This window comes from Mustela nivalis (genome assembly GCF_964662115.1).
Source record: "Mustela nivalis genome assembly, chromosome: 5".
Classification (NCBI taxonomy): Eukaryota; Metazoa; Chordata; class Mammalia; order Carnivora; family Mustelidae; genus Mustela; species Mustela nivalis.
In genome coordinates, this window is record NC_139024.1 from 147,443,214 (window position 1) to 147,457,008 (window position 13,795).

Below are 13,795 nucleotides of genomic sequence, written 5' to 3' on the forward strand. Positions count from 1 at the left end.
GCCCCTGGGTGGCTCAGTCAGTTAAACCTCTGCCTTCAGATCGGGTCATGATCCCAGAGTCCTGGGATGGGGCTCCCTGCTCCATGGGAAGCCTGCTTCTCCCTCTCCCTCTGCCTGCCACTCCCCCTGCTTATGCTCTTTCTCTGTCAAATAAATAAATAAAATCTTAAAAAAAAAAAAAAAAAGGAATGGCCCCACACCACTAAGATTTTATAATGCTTCTAGTTTTTCCATGTGCTTCACCAATACAGTTAACACTAAAAAGCCCCCTTATTCCCTTTAATGTACTTGGGGAACTGGGTAAGTGAACTCATTACGTTATTAACCTCACTGTCAGTGTCCTGCTGAGCTATCGGGGCTCCGGGCATCCCAGGGTCTCCTCTACCGGGACAAGTATAGAATCATTCTGCTGGTCCCTCTTTTCCTTGAGAAGTCTTCTTCTGACTATGTGAAGATTTCCTAAGTGGGTGCGGGTCACAAAAGTATGTATACTGGGTAAGGAAACTAGGATCATATACACGGTATGACGAATTTCACAGAAGTGACATCACGTGAAAGCTGTTAAAACAGCTCGCTCACTTCATTCTTACTCACTCGGTTCACTTACACGGGGAAGGGGAGGAGAGAAGCTCGGGAAGAAAAGATGACAGTAAAGAAGGGGCGGGACCCGCGACCACGCCCACCTTTGACTCGGAATGTATCCCCCTGATTTCATTACTGAAGGTTACAGGGTATAGGACAGGCTCTAACTAAAGACAGAACTTTGATTTTGTTCATTCCTAAGACTTGGCTCTCTATCCTTGCTTCTCCCGCGGGAATTTTCTGGCACTCTCCGCCCTCCCCCTCTTTGTTGCGTTTCTGAAAGGTCCGCTAAGTGAAGTGACCATTCACTTCCCATGGAGCATCCTGAAAAATTAAAGAATTGACCTGTGTGGGGTCATCCGGCTGATTCAGTCAGTTAAGCCTTGGACTCTTGATTTCCAATCAGGTCATGATCTTAGGATTGTGAGATCGAGCCCTGCCTTGGGCTCCACACAGGGCATGGAACCTGCTTGGGATTCTCTCTCCCTCTGCCCCTCCCCTCCTCACTCATGCTCTCTCTCTTAAAAAAAAAAAAAGAATTAACCTGTATAATATGCTTGTATGAACTCTGTGACAAAGGATAGCCTGGTAGGTTTCTCAATCCCTATGGGGCTCCGCTGAGGGTTATAGAGCAGGAATTGTGCCTGCGTTTGTTAACCTTACAAGCTTCTGAGATTAAGTCCCAAATCGTTCCCTAATTTCAGCATATGACACCGACTTCTGCCACTAAAGGAAAAGCAGACAGCCACTGTCGCGAATGCACTCTACTCGGATGCATCGGGTACTCTGCTACGGTGCCGACTGGTGTATACGGCTCTGTGGGAAGAACCAATGGACAAAGGAAGCACCTTTATATGGAAGCACTGACTGTGATTAAAATATAGAACTAAATTCCTTATGAAACAAATACTGACGTCCACACAAAGACCATACAAAGATTCGTCACCCTGCTAGTTTGAACATAGAGGGGACCTCGTGCTCACCCCATAGAGTGTCACTGCCCATGTCCACTCTACAAAAGACATCATTTCTTTTTGATTCTACACAAAACACCTGTTCGTATTATGAAACACACCGCCATTTAAACCATGTTTCAAGTAACACTGTAGGCAATTCGTAGTTCATGGAGTGCTCTCATCATTAAGAAGATGTTTGGAGCTGACGTTTACACGCTGCAAAAGTGATACGCAATGCGTTATTCTGCACCAGAATCAGAACCACCACAATTGCATGCCTGTAAGAATACCGAGCGATTTCCACGTCCAGGTAACCCCAAAAGGGGCTGACTTGGTCTTCAGTTTCCTTTTCTCAATCAAATGTCTATTTATGGTCTCTTTTTGTCTAACCGTTGACTAATATCAAAAAAAAGGGGGCAAGAACTCAATGTTTAAGAAACATAACTTTAAAAATAATGTTGATTGGGAGAGGAATGGAAATAACCTGCAAAGGCCTTTAATACGTAAATCCGGTTACTACCAGGCATAATCAAATGCGTGAGTCCAAGGGAGTATGAAGTGAATACACCCACTCTTCGGCCCCAAGCCTAATGTTAGTCAAGCCCCAAGACTGATTCCGACTGTGTGGTAACAGCTCATAGCTGCTGATGAGAAGGCTACCAGCTTGTGGCAGAGATTTAAAAAAAAAAAAATTATATATATATATATATATATATATATATATATATATATATACACACACACACATATACACACATACACATATATATACACACACATATATATATACACACATACATTTATGGACATGTATATATATATATACATACATATATATAGTCATCTTTGAGGCTTAAGTGGAAAATTGTGAAATAAATGATGAAAACAAAAGAATGAAGGATACAGAAACCCTTTGCTAAGTAACACAGAGAAGGGACAAGCCCAAGAGAAGAACACAGCCGAATCTGAGCAGAAGAACATTAACGAAGGGTCTGCCCGATGGGCATCATTATATAAAACAAGTCCAGAAGACACAGTGCCTAAAGATCGGGAGCCTAACCCTTCAGCGCCCCACCTTAATTTTCTATTTCTTCTAGAAAGTTCCTTGTGCTCGTATAGTATTTTAACTTTTGTGTCTGGGACCATTGGGACCCAGAGATCTCTATCTTGGCAGAGTTCAAAGAGTACGTGTGGGGTTTTCCCAAGCAGAATGGTGATTTAATAGGGTTTTTGGTGAGTAGACTGAATAGTAGGCTTGACATCTTTATGAAGCAGAGAGAAATGTCAACTTGAAAAAAAAAAAAAAACCTAACACTGTCCATGGCTGCTGTTAGGAAGACAGCAATCGCCTCAAATCTCCTCCCTTCTTTTCATCTGGAGGACAGGGACCACCACCCCCTCCCCAGCAAGTGAGCTGGTCACTTATGAAGCCGTTCGGCCCAGCTCAAGCCATGGGCTTTCCTGTTCATGTTTCACTGTCAGCTTTTTCATCTCCCCTCTTTGCCTAGAACACATAATTCCTCAATGTACATCCTCAAATACCTGCTGATGGAATTATTTCAATTACAGACACCTGCATCACCTGTCTGTCCTGTGAGCTTGACCCGGGAATCATCTTTGACTTCTCCTTCTTCATGCCCTACCTCCATCCACCACTAAGTTCTACAAGTCTACCTCTTCCAGGGCTTTTAGATAGGCTCCTACTTCTTTTTCCTGACCCTCCTGCCCCACCCCAGGCCTCAGATGAATAGCTTCTTAGGGCCTCTTGTGAGAAGAGGTCTGATACTGTTTACTTAACTCTGCGATCCAGCTACACTTGGAGGGGAGTTCAGGAAAATATAGACCCACAGGACCCTAGCGAGAACACACAGCTTATAGGATGTTTGGAGCAGTTGGGGGTGATGGGGGGGCTCTCTTGAGGACAGAAGGAATGGTCGGGTGGCTAAGATAACACGCAAGCCAGATTTACATTTGTCCACAGTCAGCAATGGTGATCTTCTTGCTCGTCCTGCCACTCCTGCACCCAAAGTGCCGCATTCCTGGACCCAGTCCTCCTGTCCTCGCTCACTTTGCCAAAGACCACACACTTGCCATCCAACCACTCAGTCTTGGCAGATGAACACCCTGGAACCATTTGTGTTGGGTCCAGCATCCCCCATGGACAAGACGCCAGGCCCCGTGTGTTTTGGGATGAAATTCTCATCATCCACTTTCTCTACAGCCTCCCAGGCCGTGACGGCAAGTGACGACGTCACCACCCCCGTGCAGAGAACCCGGAACAATCCTGTGAAAGCAAGAAGCTTTATAACCAAATCCTTCCTCCCCGATGCTCTGAGCAGGAAAATTCTCTGCTGTCTTAGGAACTTTGTCTGCCAATAGCTCAAAGGAGACGCAGTCCAAGGGCTCACCGGCCACTGCAATGCTGAAAAACTCAGTAGGTTGGACCATGGCTGGGCGGCGGCGTCTGTAAGGCCTCCTTACCTATTTCTCACTCCTAACTCACCTGTCCTCATCTTTCCCAAGTCCCAGCCAGCTCGACATGCTTTTGCCAATTTTATATATGTACCAGCTCACTGGGTCACTTTCTCGAGCAAGAATTTGCAACCACGTCACCTGCCCCATAAGCTTCAAACTCCAATGCCACAACTTAGTCGCCCTCTCCTCTGTCCTCCCCTCGGGTCCAGCTTCCTTTCATGCTGGTCTCCAGCAACAATGCACACATCCCTCGGCCAGCCTCTCCACCTTTCCCACACAGGTGACCTACATCCCTCCCTCGAGCCTTTGTCCCTGCTCTTAGATCCATCCCTATTTTGCCTTTTTAAAAAATATATATTTATTTATTTGAAAGAGAGAGAGAGAGAGAGCGCACATAGGGGGTAAGGGATAGAGGGAGAGGGACAGAATCTTCAAGCAGTCTCCCCACTGAGCATGGAGTCTGACATAGGGCTAGATCTCATGACCCTGAGATCATGACCTGAGCGGAAATAAAGAGTTGAACGCTCAACAAACTAAGCCCCCCAGGTACCCCCAGACCTATCCCTGTTTGCAGCAACCATCACCTCTACACCTGCTTTCAAGGTGCTTCTCCTATGAAACTCGTCCTGACCCCTCACCCCTCCAGCCAAACCCTCTTCCTCTCAACACTCACTGACACACACCTGCCTTGCCCCCTGCAAATTCTCGGTTGTATACGGTCATGTATTGCTCCTTGGGGATTGGTACTGTTTCCTCAGCTAGATTTTCATAAAGATAACTTTAGATTTATAGGCAGTTGCAAAAATAGTACTGAGTTATCTGTCCCCAGCACCAGGCTTTATGTTCAAATCTTACATAATCATGGGACAATGATCAAAACTAGAACATTAAGCCTGGTCAACACTACCAACTAAATCATGGAATTTCTTAGGATTTCACCAGTTTTTTCCACTCACATCCTTGTTTTGTTTCAGGAGCCCATCTAGGTTTTCACAGGACCTGTACACATCCTGTCTCCTCCAATCTGTGCAGTCCCTCAATCCTTATCTTTAAGACCATGACACTTTCAAAGAGTACTCATCAACTGTTTTCTAGAATGTTCTTCAACTTGGGTTGGCTATTTTCTCTGGATTAGAGTGGGATGACACAGGAATGGGAAGGATACCACAGCAGCGGTGTGTCCTTCTCAGCATTTCCCATGAAGGGGCACCCAATGTCGGTATGCATTATTGGTGACCCTAAAACTTACTCACTTAGTTAGGGCAAGTCCGTCAGGATTCTCTAGGTGGAGTTACCTACTTCTTTTTGTAATTACTAAGTATTTTGGAGGGAGATAGTTTACGATGCTACATATATGCTGTTTCTCCTTAATCTTTGGCTCACCAGCTCTAGCATTCATCAGTGGAACTTTCCTATGACATCTACTGCTATGGGTTCTAATGATGCCTCTCATTTATTTGTTTATTTATTGGAATTCTTCCATAAGGAGAATTCTTTTGCCCTACCAATTTACTTATTCAATTATTTACTTATATCAATATGGACTCATGGAGATTTATTTTATTCTTTGATTGCAGTCCACTATTATTTCATCATGAGAGCTGTTCTAACCCCCAGCTAAATTTTAGGCCCGATTAGAGCAAATATGGCCACATCCTATTCTTAGATATTTTCCCTTGTGTCTAAGACAATGATAGAGACACAGTAGGTGTCTGACTCATTGACTGACTGATTCAGTCACTCGACTGATAATGTTCATAGCCTTAACTTAGGTGCCAGAGTTATAACAAATAAACAGTTCCTTATTTCAGATTTGCAGTCTAGTTAATAGAGATTCATGTGTGTGTATCTACCAGTCCCTGATAAAAATATTTGGAGTGGGGCACCTGGGTGGCTCAGTGGGTTGAGCTTCTGCCTTCAGCTCATGATCTCAGGGTCCTGGGATCAAGCCCCACATAGGGCTCTCTGCTCAGTGAGGAGCCCGCTCCCCTCTGCTTCCGCGTGCCTCTCTGCCTACTTGTGATCACTCTCTCTGTCAAATAAATAAAAAAATAATCTTTAAAAAAAAAAAAGGAAAACTCACTTAAAAAAATATTGGGAGGAATAACACAAGAGCTCAAATGTGACTACAGTAAACTCTGCCTAGAGAAAAAAGAGTAGGGTGGTGGGAGAAAAAAAAAACTTCCTTAAGAAAAACAATGTTTCATTCCCTTTTACTCCATTGCTCTATAAAATAATAAAAATAAGTGGGCATATAAAATATCTAGAGACAAATACCGTAACACGGTTATTAGCAGGTATACCCTGCCTCTGTATCTTCTAAACTAATTCTTAAAATCAAACCTCAAGGGCATGCTTTTTAGGAAGATTTAATGTAATAAACACAGACTCTTTATATAGTGACTATATGCTTTACGAAGAAAATTGGAAAGAGCTAAGGTAAAAAAAAAAAAAATCTGAGAAGCCATTTATCTTAATCCAGTTTCCAAATGCAATTTCATAGTTTTTATGCCTTCACAGGGAATAATGAAGAGCAAATAAGAAGCATCATCAATCAGAGATGCACTCCCTAAGTTTCTTTACTTAATTCAGTTTTCTTGTACCGCTCCTACTGTATTTTCCAAACAAAGCTGTTCTTTTCCGCGTTCAGACCTGCAGATATCCTCCAGAATACTAAACAAACAATTGGGGCACATCTTCTGTCACAAATTACACTCTGTAACATTCTTTATTCAAAGCATTTTGAACTCCCAGCAAGCAGAGACACATCCAACACACAAAGAGACCTTGCCTTATTGCAAGAGCAGCAAACAATAGAGAATTTGTATTTTTAGATACTTCTTGACACTTCAACCTGTTACTATTTAACTCCTACCATTGTTCTCTGTGATGAACAAGCAAACGCTCTCCAACATGCCTGATGTTACATCATGCACTTTGGTTGCAACAGTATATGCCGTTGCGCCCTAAGTCCTATCCATGTGTCTTTTCTATGTTAGGGTGTATACAACAGATGCAACACAGACACACCTACGTGTCGCGTCTGTGGCTATCCCCATGCATGCACACACATTCACGGATGCACACACACACAGCCTCATAGGCATGCCGATTCATCCCCATGTCCGTATTCACGTAGAAATCTAGCTTGTTCTGCTGCCTGACATGTCCATGAACACACGCACACACACACACAAACACACACACACAGCATGCAATCCGGTGGCTTTCCTTTTGTTACCTTTGGTAGGAGATTAAGATAGAAAGCATTAAAAAAAAAAAAAAAGCCAAGAAGACACTTCATGGCGTCTGTGATTAAGAAACAGAAGCCAAGGAGACACATGGGCTGCCGCATAAAGGGAAGTTGGGCGCGCCAGCCCACGCTGATGAAGCTTTACCGTGTTTCACCTTTCCCGCTTCAAGCCTTCCTCCTTCAGCATCCTACTTACCTGCCTCTTGTTCCTAGCCTGCACGCTGCCCCGCCCCATCTCTCCCCCACGAATCCCCCCCAAAGGAGCATTATTAAATGTAACAAAAGAGCATGCCTTTTCGTTAGGCTGTTATTCAACATTGACTCCGAGAAAAAAGAAATTACTATAAAATGATGTGGTGTAAAGCCCTGAGAGAGAGTGGACAACTCTGTTATGGAATTCAATGGAAACATTTTGGGAAAATCCCATATACACAGAAGGGTGCTGGGCCAGAAAAATGAGGAGCAGGAAAAAGAATAATAATTCGTGAATATTTTTCAGTGTTTTCACAATAGATTTTTTTCCCCTGTCCATGACTGGTTCTCCGGGGGGTATTCTAATAGGTGATCTCGAAGGTGATCACGGCCCGATACCTTCCTCACACCGCAAGCACACTGCACACTGACAGAAATAGCATGGAGCGGGTGTCAGAGTTCACAAAACATTTTTTACGCACTACCTCCTTGATCTCTCTCTCTCTTTTTTTTTTGTATATTGTATTTATTTGAGAAACAGAAAGAAAGCACACAAGCAGGGGGCAGGGTAGTGGCAGGCAGAGAAAGAAGCAGACTCCCCATTGAGCAGGGAGCCCGATGCGGGACTCGATCCTGGGACCCTGGGATCATGACCTGAGCTGCAGGCAGCTGCTTAACAGACTGAGCCACCCAAGCATCCCTCACTTGATCTTGACAACAACCTATTAGATACAATTGTCTCCATTTTTGTAGATTACAAAAAAAAAATCCCCTCAGATTTTAAGTGATTTCAGAGTTAGTAAGTTACACAACTGAAACTCAAAACCAGAATTTCTGATACCACGCATCATTTTTTCCCCAGGACATGAATTTTACTTAATTCTCCCTGAATTCATCAGTTCCATTTTTATAATAGTATATAGTATGAACTTAATAGTATAATATAATATATATAATATACTAGTATAATAGTATGAACTCTGCTTACTGCCTAAAGACTGTATGTGCCTCTAAATGTAACTAACCCTTGAAGCCGTATATTTCTTTTTAAAGTTCTCTCTTTTCTGGTTAAATTAAAATGCCCACATTCCTTTAGCACCTGCTTCCTTCATCCCCAGAACCTCCCTTTTGAGAGATCAGATGTCCTATTATCAAATGATCTGATTATTTCTATGCTTTTTAAAAATTATTTGCTTTTTAAAAATTCTTATTCTTTGCTTTTTAAAAATTCCTATTCTTGCACACATTACTCAGTATTTTTCAATTTTAACCACTGCTACTTCCATGTTTGTTGAAGATTTATCACTTACTCCAGAAAGAGAGAAAGCACACACTAGAGGGACAGAGGGAGAGAGAATCCCAAGCAGACTGTACCGAGCATGGAGCCCGACGCGGGGCTCGATCTCAGAACCCCATGGTCTTGGCCTGAGCCAAAACCAAGAGTCGGACACTTAACCGACTGCACCAGCCAGGCGCCCCTCCATGTCCTTATTCTAACAGCTATCACAGTGGTTACCTTCCACCCCAGAAAAATCTAAGGAGTTCTACATGTTTATTCAAGTGCCTTTGTCTAGCATGCACATTTCTTGAATTTTCCTTTCCGGCCACTGTTATTATGAAGACCCTTGAATGAAACAGAAGCGTCGTCTGCCAGCTCATTCTTCCTGAGCCTTTCAGAAGGTGCCTCAACAGAATGACTTCTCAGCATAGTACATTCTGATGTCATAAATACTGAACACGATATAATCCCTACGAGGGAGGCAAAAGGAAAAGTAGCTCCAAACAGACAGATCTATTTATGTGCCGACACAGCCCGATAATTAGACCAACTAGGAAAAGAAAGAGAGAGAAACTCCCCAGATGACAGCTTAATGGGACATCGGGCGAGACCCCTCTTTGGCGTGAGCGTAGGGGAGTGTTCACGGCGGTCAGCATGGGGCTGCCAAGGCCGCCGGCCACACGGTCAACCTTAGCAATGATCGGGCTCCGGGCGCCCCACCCCTCCCTTCTTGCCGCCCAACTCCGCTTTCCTGCTGTTTTAATTGGATTATTTTGGAATCTGCTATTTCTGTCTCGCTCCTTTCCCCAAACTGTCATGTAAGTACTGCAGCTTGACTGAACTCAGCTGCCAAATCCTACTCCCGAGACGGCTGTATTTCAGTGGCAAGTGAAGTGTTATTCCCTTGATATCATCTGAAACGCTAGCTTCAGAGGTTAAGCATCTGGGGGGGGGGGGACACCTTTATGCAGGAAGGGAGTGTTTTGTTTTATTCTGTCTTATCATTCCTGGAGGAGCAGGTCATCAACTCTACCTGAGCGTGAACGGGGGAACCTACCAGAAAACACCGCACGCAGATACTCAAATGCGCTAAGAGAATATAAAGACTGATTAGGACTTTTCCCAGGTTCTTTCCTACAGGGACTTCAAAGCCTTAAAACATCTAGAATGGAAGATGATGATCATTTTTAGAAGGGAAGAGGCCGCAGAGAGTAACCCATTCGTTACAGATATAATATTTGGAGGCGCAGCGTATGTGGACCTCCTGATCTTCCTGACCCCCAGGCCAACGGCTTACCAGCTGAACTTGGGTTCAGCCACAGACATGCACAAAGGATCACAGCTCTGCCTGGGGGACCAAAGACAGCTCCAGCTTCTAAAGCATGTGGTATCAGCACTAAATTTCTTGTTCTGTTTGGTGACCCTTGATTTGTTTTAGACACTTGGGATCTAAAGTTGATCTCTGTGAGCAAGAAACCAGAGTGGAAATAGAGGGAGAGGAAGAGTAGAAGCAGCAGCAGTACACAGCACCAGGCCAGGAAATGTGCAAAGGTCTGTATGTATATGATCTTCACAGTGACCTGTTGTCCTCACTTTAAAGAACAGGAAAATGAACACTAGAGAAGACAGAATCTTTCTGAAGAGAAAACAGGAGGACCAAATATAGCCGCCAAGTCATGAACGCTACCTCCCCCAATTTTACGAAAACATGTAGTGAAATCCTAAATTGGAGGAGGTCTTGAGGTAGCGAGTCAAGGCAACTAAATGATCTTCAGGTTCCCTTCCACGTCCAAGTACTACAACATCGGAAGCTATAATACCTAACATTCTACAATTCAGAAAACGTGTTTAAATGTTTCCTCTCCATTGATGAACTCTACAAGGGGGAAAAAAAACAAACAGCATTAATTTGAAAGGTACTCCAGAAAACTGACCCTTTGATATTTCTCTTTCTACTCACTGCTTACACTTGGAACAATGCAGTGTGCCAACGTCAAGGGCAGCATCAATGTAGTCGAGAGGAAAGGACTTCTGCAGCTTTCCACCTCAGGGTCCCAAAGACAAAATGGTAGGCTTTGGAGTCAACCATTTTCTTACATGTTTTCCTCCATCAGGTGACACAATAATCTACCTTATTTCATGAGGTAAAGGAGCTATGTGAAGGTCTGTGCATTGACAAAATCACATGATTTATAAGGCTTTCAAAGAATAAAGTGCTTTACACGGGAGTCTGGTAAATTATTTTAGAAACTCAAACACACTCCACAATAGTTTTGAAAAGCTAGGCCTACATCTAAAACACTATGTACTCTTGAGTCTTTGTCTCTACGTTTTTCATTTTGCTATGAAACACATCATTAAATGTTTCAAAATAAATACCTTCCCCCAAAGTGGCTATGAATTATGGAGGCTTTTTTTTTTTTTTTTTCAGGAACTGGAGTGGAACGCGGAAGAACATATTGATGCTGGAAGATAAGTTTGGAGGAGATGTCTATTTTAAATATTTAACGAATAGCAATAGGGTTTTCTTAACCGTGAAAATGTGCATTGCTGAGGTACTATGCAGAATGCATAGTATATGCATGTGTTGGGTAGTTGGGTGGGTTGGGTTGGGGAGTGGGATCAGCAACTAAAATGGGCAAGTCAAAGAAGGAAAAAGCACTTAGGTAAAATATATGGTAGAGGTTTGAGCCCCAGAAGAAAGCCATTGACAAGGGAGAGACAAAATAGAGAAAAAGCCACCCCCATACTAGTGACAGTCAATCCAAAGCCAGAAAAGAAGCTTTTACCAAACCCATGCTGGAGGCCAAAGAAGACAAAAGAAATCTCTTGAGCAGATCTTATTATTTAAGAGACCACTAAATCACCCCGGAATGGAGAGAAGAAAGTCAGAAGAACCAAGAATCTTGTTTCTGGTTTCAGTCCCAGAAACAAGAAGAGCAGAAGGCCACCAAATACTGGAGAGGCCAAGATGTGACAGCCAAAGAGACTCTTTTGATCTGGAACTTTTGTCCGTTTCAAGTTAGCCACGTAAAGTTAACTATGCTCGTGCATGGAAGGTGGAATTAATTGTATACTTAATCTCCCCTTATAACATGAATGACGGTGGATAAGGTAAGAAAAAGGATGCGGTTAATCAAAATCAGAATAAGGTACGCAGGTTCTGGTAAATCAACCCTTCCCCCCATTCTTTGGGTCGTGGCTGAACACAGCAACTGGAAGCATCTACCGTGGGCCACCCACCCCTCCGCCTAGCACGTTCACAGAGTCGTAGACAACAACATATTCATTCCACGAAGGTTTAAAATATGGCTTGCTAATCGCGGGCACCATTTCGATGACCTACCTACATTGAGTCCGTAGCTGCTGGAATGTTCCCGGCCCTGACTGTGTGCATCCAAGCAGAGTACCACACCAGAGTACCACACCTTCTCTCTCCACTTTCTACTCCGTTCCCAATCCAGTACTGCTGTTAGTAACCAACACCTCATGGCCAATGGCCGACCGTTCTCTGGTTCTTTCTGCCTTTCAGATCAATGGGTCTTTCTCCATTGGGTACTCTCATTTCAGATGCATTCTCTACCTCCTTCTAAAACAGACCAGTTCAGCTCCACGTCCACCTGAACTAGGTTCTGATGCTCTGGATGGTGCTGCCCTTAGAAATGTGAACACCCTTAGGGCAGGCTTCCTGTCTATCTTGTTACATTCCCAGTCTCTAGTGCTTAGACCCATACCAGTACATAGTACCCCTACCAAAGAGGTATTTGCTGGATGAATAAATGGGTAGAACAGGACTGAATGGAGTAAGAATATGAAGACATGGTCTCAGCCTCCTACAATTCACTCTATACCAGCAGAGTCCTCATCACCCCACAAGCCCCATGGGACTCTGCGAACTGAGTTTTCAACAGTGGTCTTGACCTGGCCTTGCAGACAGATTTCCTCCACGATTGCAAAAAATGGTTTGGTTATAGAGATAAGCAAAAAGGATGGGACCACAGGTGTGAGGCCACAGCACAGTTAAATATGATGGGATAGTCCCCCACTCTTCTGCCTTCCTAGAGAAGGTAAAGCCCTAGAGAATCCACATGTCTGCATTTCTGCGGCCCAGCCAGTGATCTGCAGCAAGGGAACGGTTTCTTCCTCGCTGTTTGAGTTCCTACTGATTCTGTAGTTCAGGAGGAGTCCAAGTGCTATCCAAATACCAAATGTTCCATATGGCAGTGCCATTACCGTTCTCACCACCATGACGTCCAGCCTTCCTACCTACGCCCGTGAGCTGCCTCACTGAAGTCTGGCAGGACACGGCGAACTCTTTCCCTGACCCATATTTGCCCACACACTTGTCCTCTCCCCCTTTAGGCACTCACTCATTAAATCAAAATAACGATGTATGTGTACAAACACAAGTTGCATTTTCTTATTCGCTCTCACGATCATTTACAGGAGAATAATTTATGAGCCATTAAAGAGGAATTCTTAAGCGAAACTGTCTTAATTAGGAACTCAGAGGTTCCTCCTCGTATTGAAAAATACAGAGCTGTTCAAATTAGACTGTAAGCGTGGGCCAAAGCAAACGTGCGGATTCACACGCAAGGGTTGCGGGGCAGGCCAGTGGAGAGCGTTAGCCGAAGCTCGCCGAATGGCCTTGCGTTTGTCTCGCTAACGTCAAATCATCTGTTGCCTCTTCTTCCTTCTATTTTTCAACTGACTGATGTAGCTAAAGGATGGAGGCACCGCACAACCCCACAGGTTTCCCTTCTGTGTTTATGTGGGATGCAACATATGCTTCCTAACAGCTGGGGGTGGGGGGGGTCTCTCACTCTACCTTCTCGTTCATTTAATTAGGGAAAGGAAGCTTGTTTATCGTGGGGGAAGAGATGGGGCATACGGCTCACGCACGGACCAGATGGAGATTCTCCACGTGCAGCTCAAAGAGTCCAGGAAGCCTGCCTGACCTGAGGCGCTCACTGGGGGACAGGAGTTAGGCAGCCCGCCCTCATGCAAGGGCTGCTCCCAGGGTCCCACAAGCCAGGGGACATCAACAGATGTCACCAC

At 44.2% G+C, this 13,795-nt stretch overlaps 1 protein-coding gene and 1 pseudogene across 5 annotated transcripts in view; both read right to left on the bottom strand.

Moving 5' to 3' along the window:
• Positions 1 to 13,795, bottom strand: part of ATXN1 (ataxin 1) — a 348,023-nt gene that overhangs the window by 230,638 nt on the left and 103,590 nt on the right. The window lies entirely within an intron of this gene.
• LOC309865493 (peptidyl-prolyl cis-trans isomerase A pseudogene) lies at positions 3,502 to 4,300 on the bottom strand (annotated as a pseudogene). Its single transcript has one exon. The product of its transcript is annotated as a peptidyl-prolyl cis-trans isomerase A pseudogene (transcript).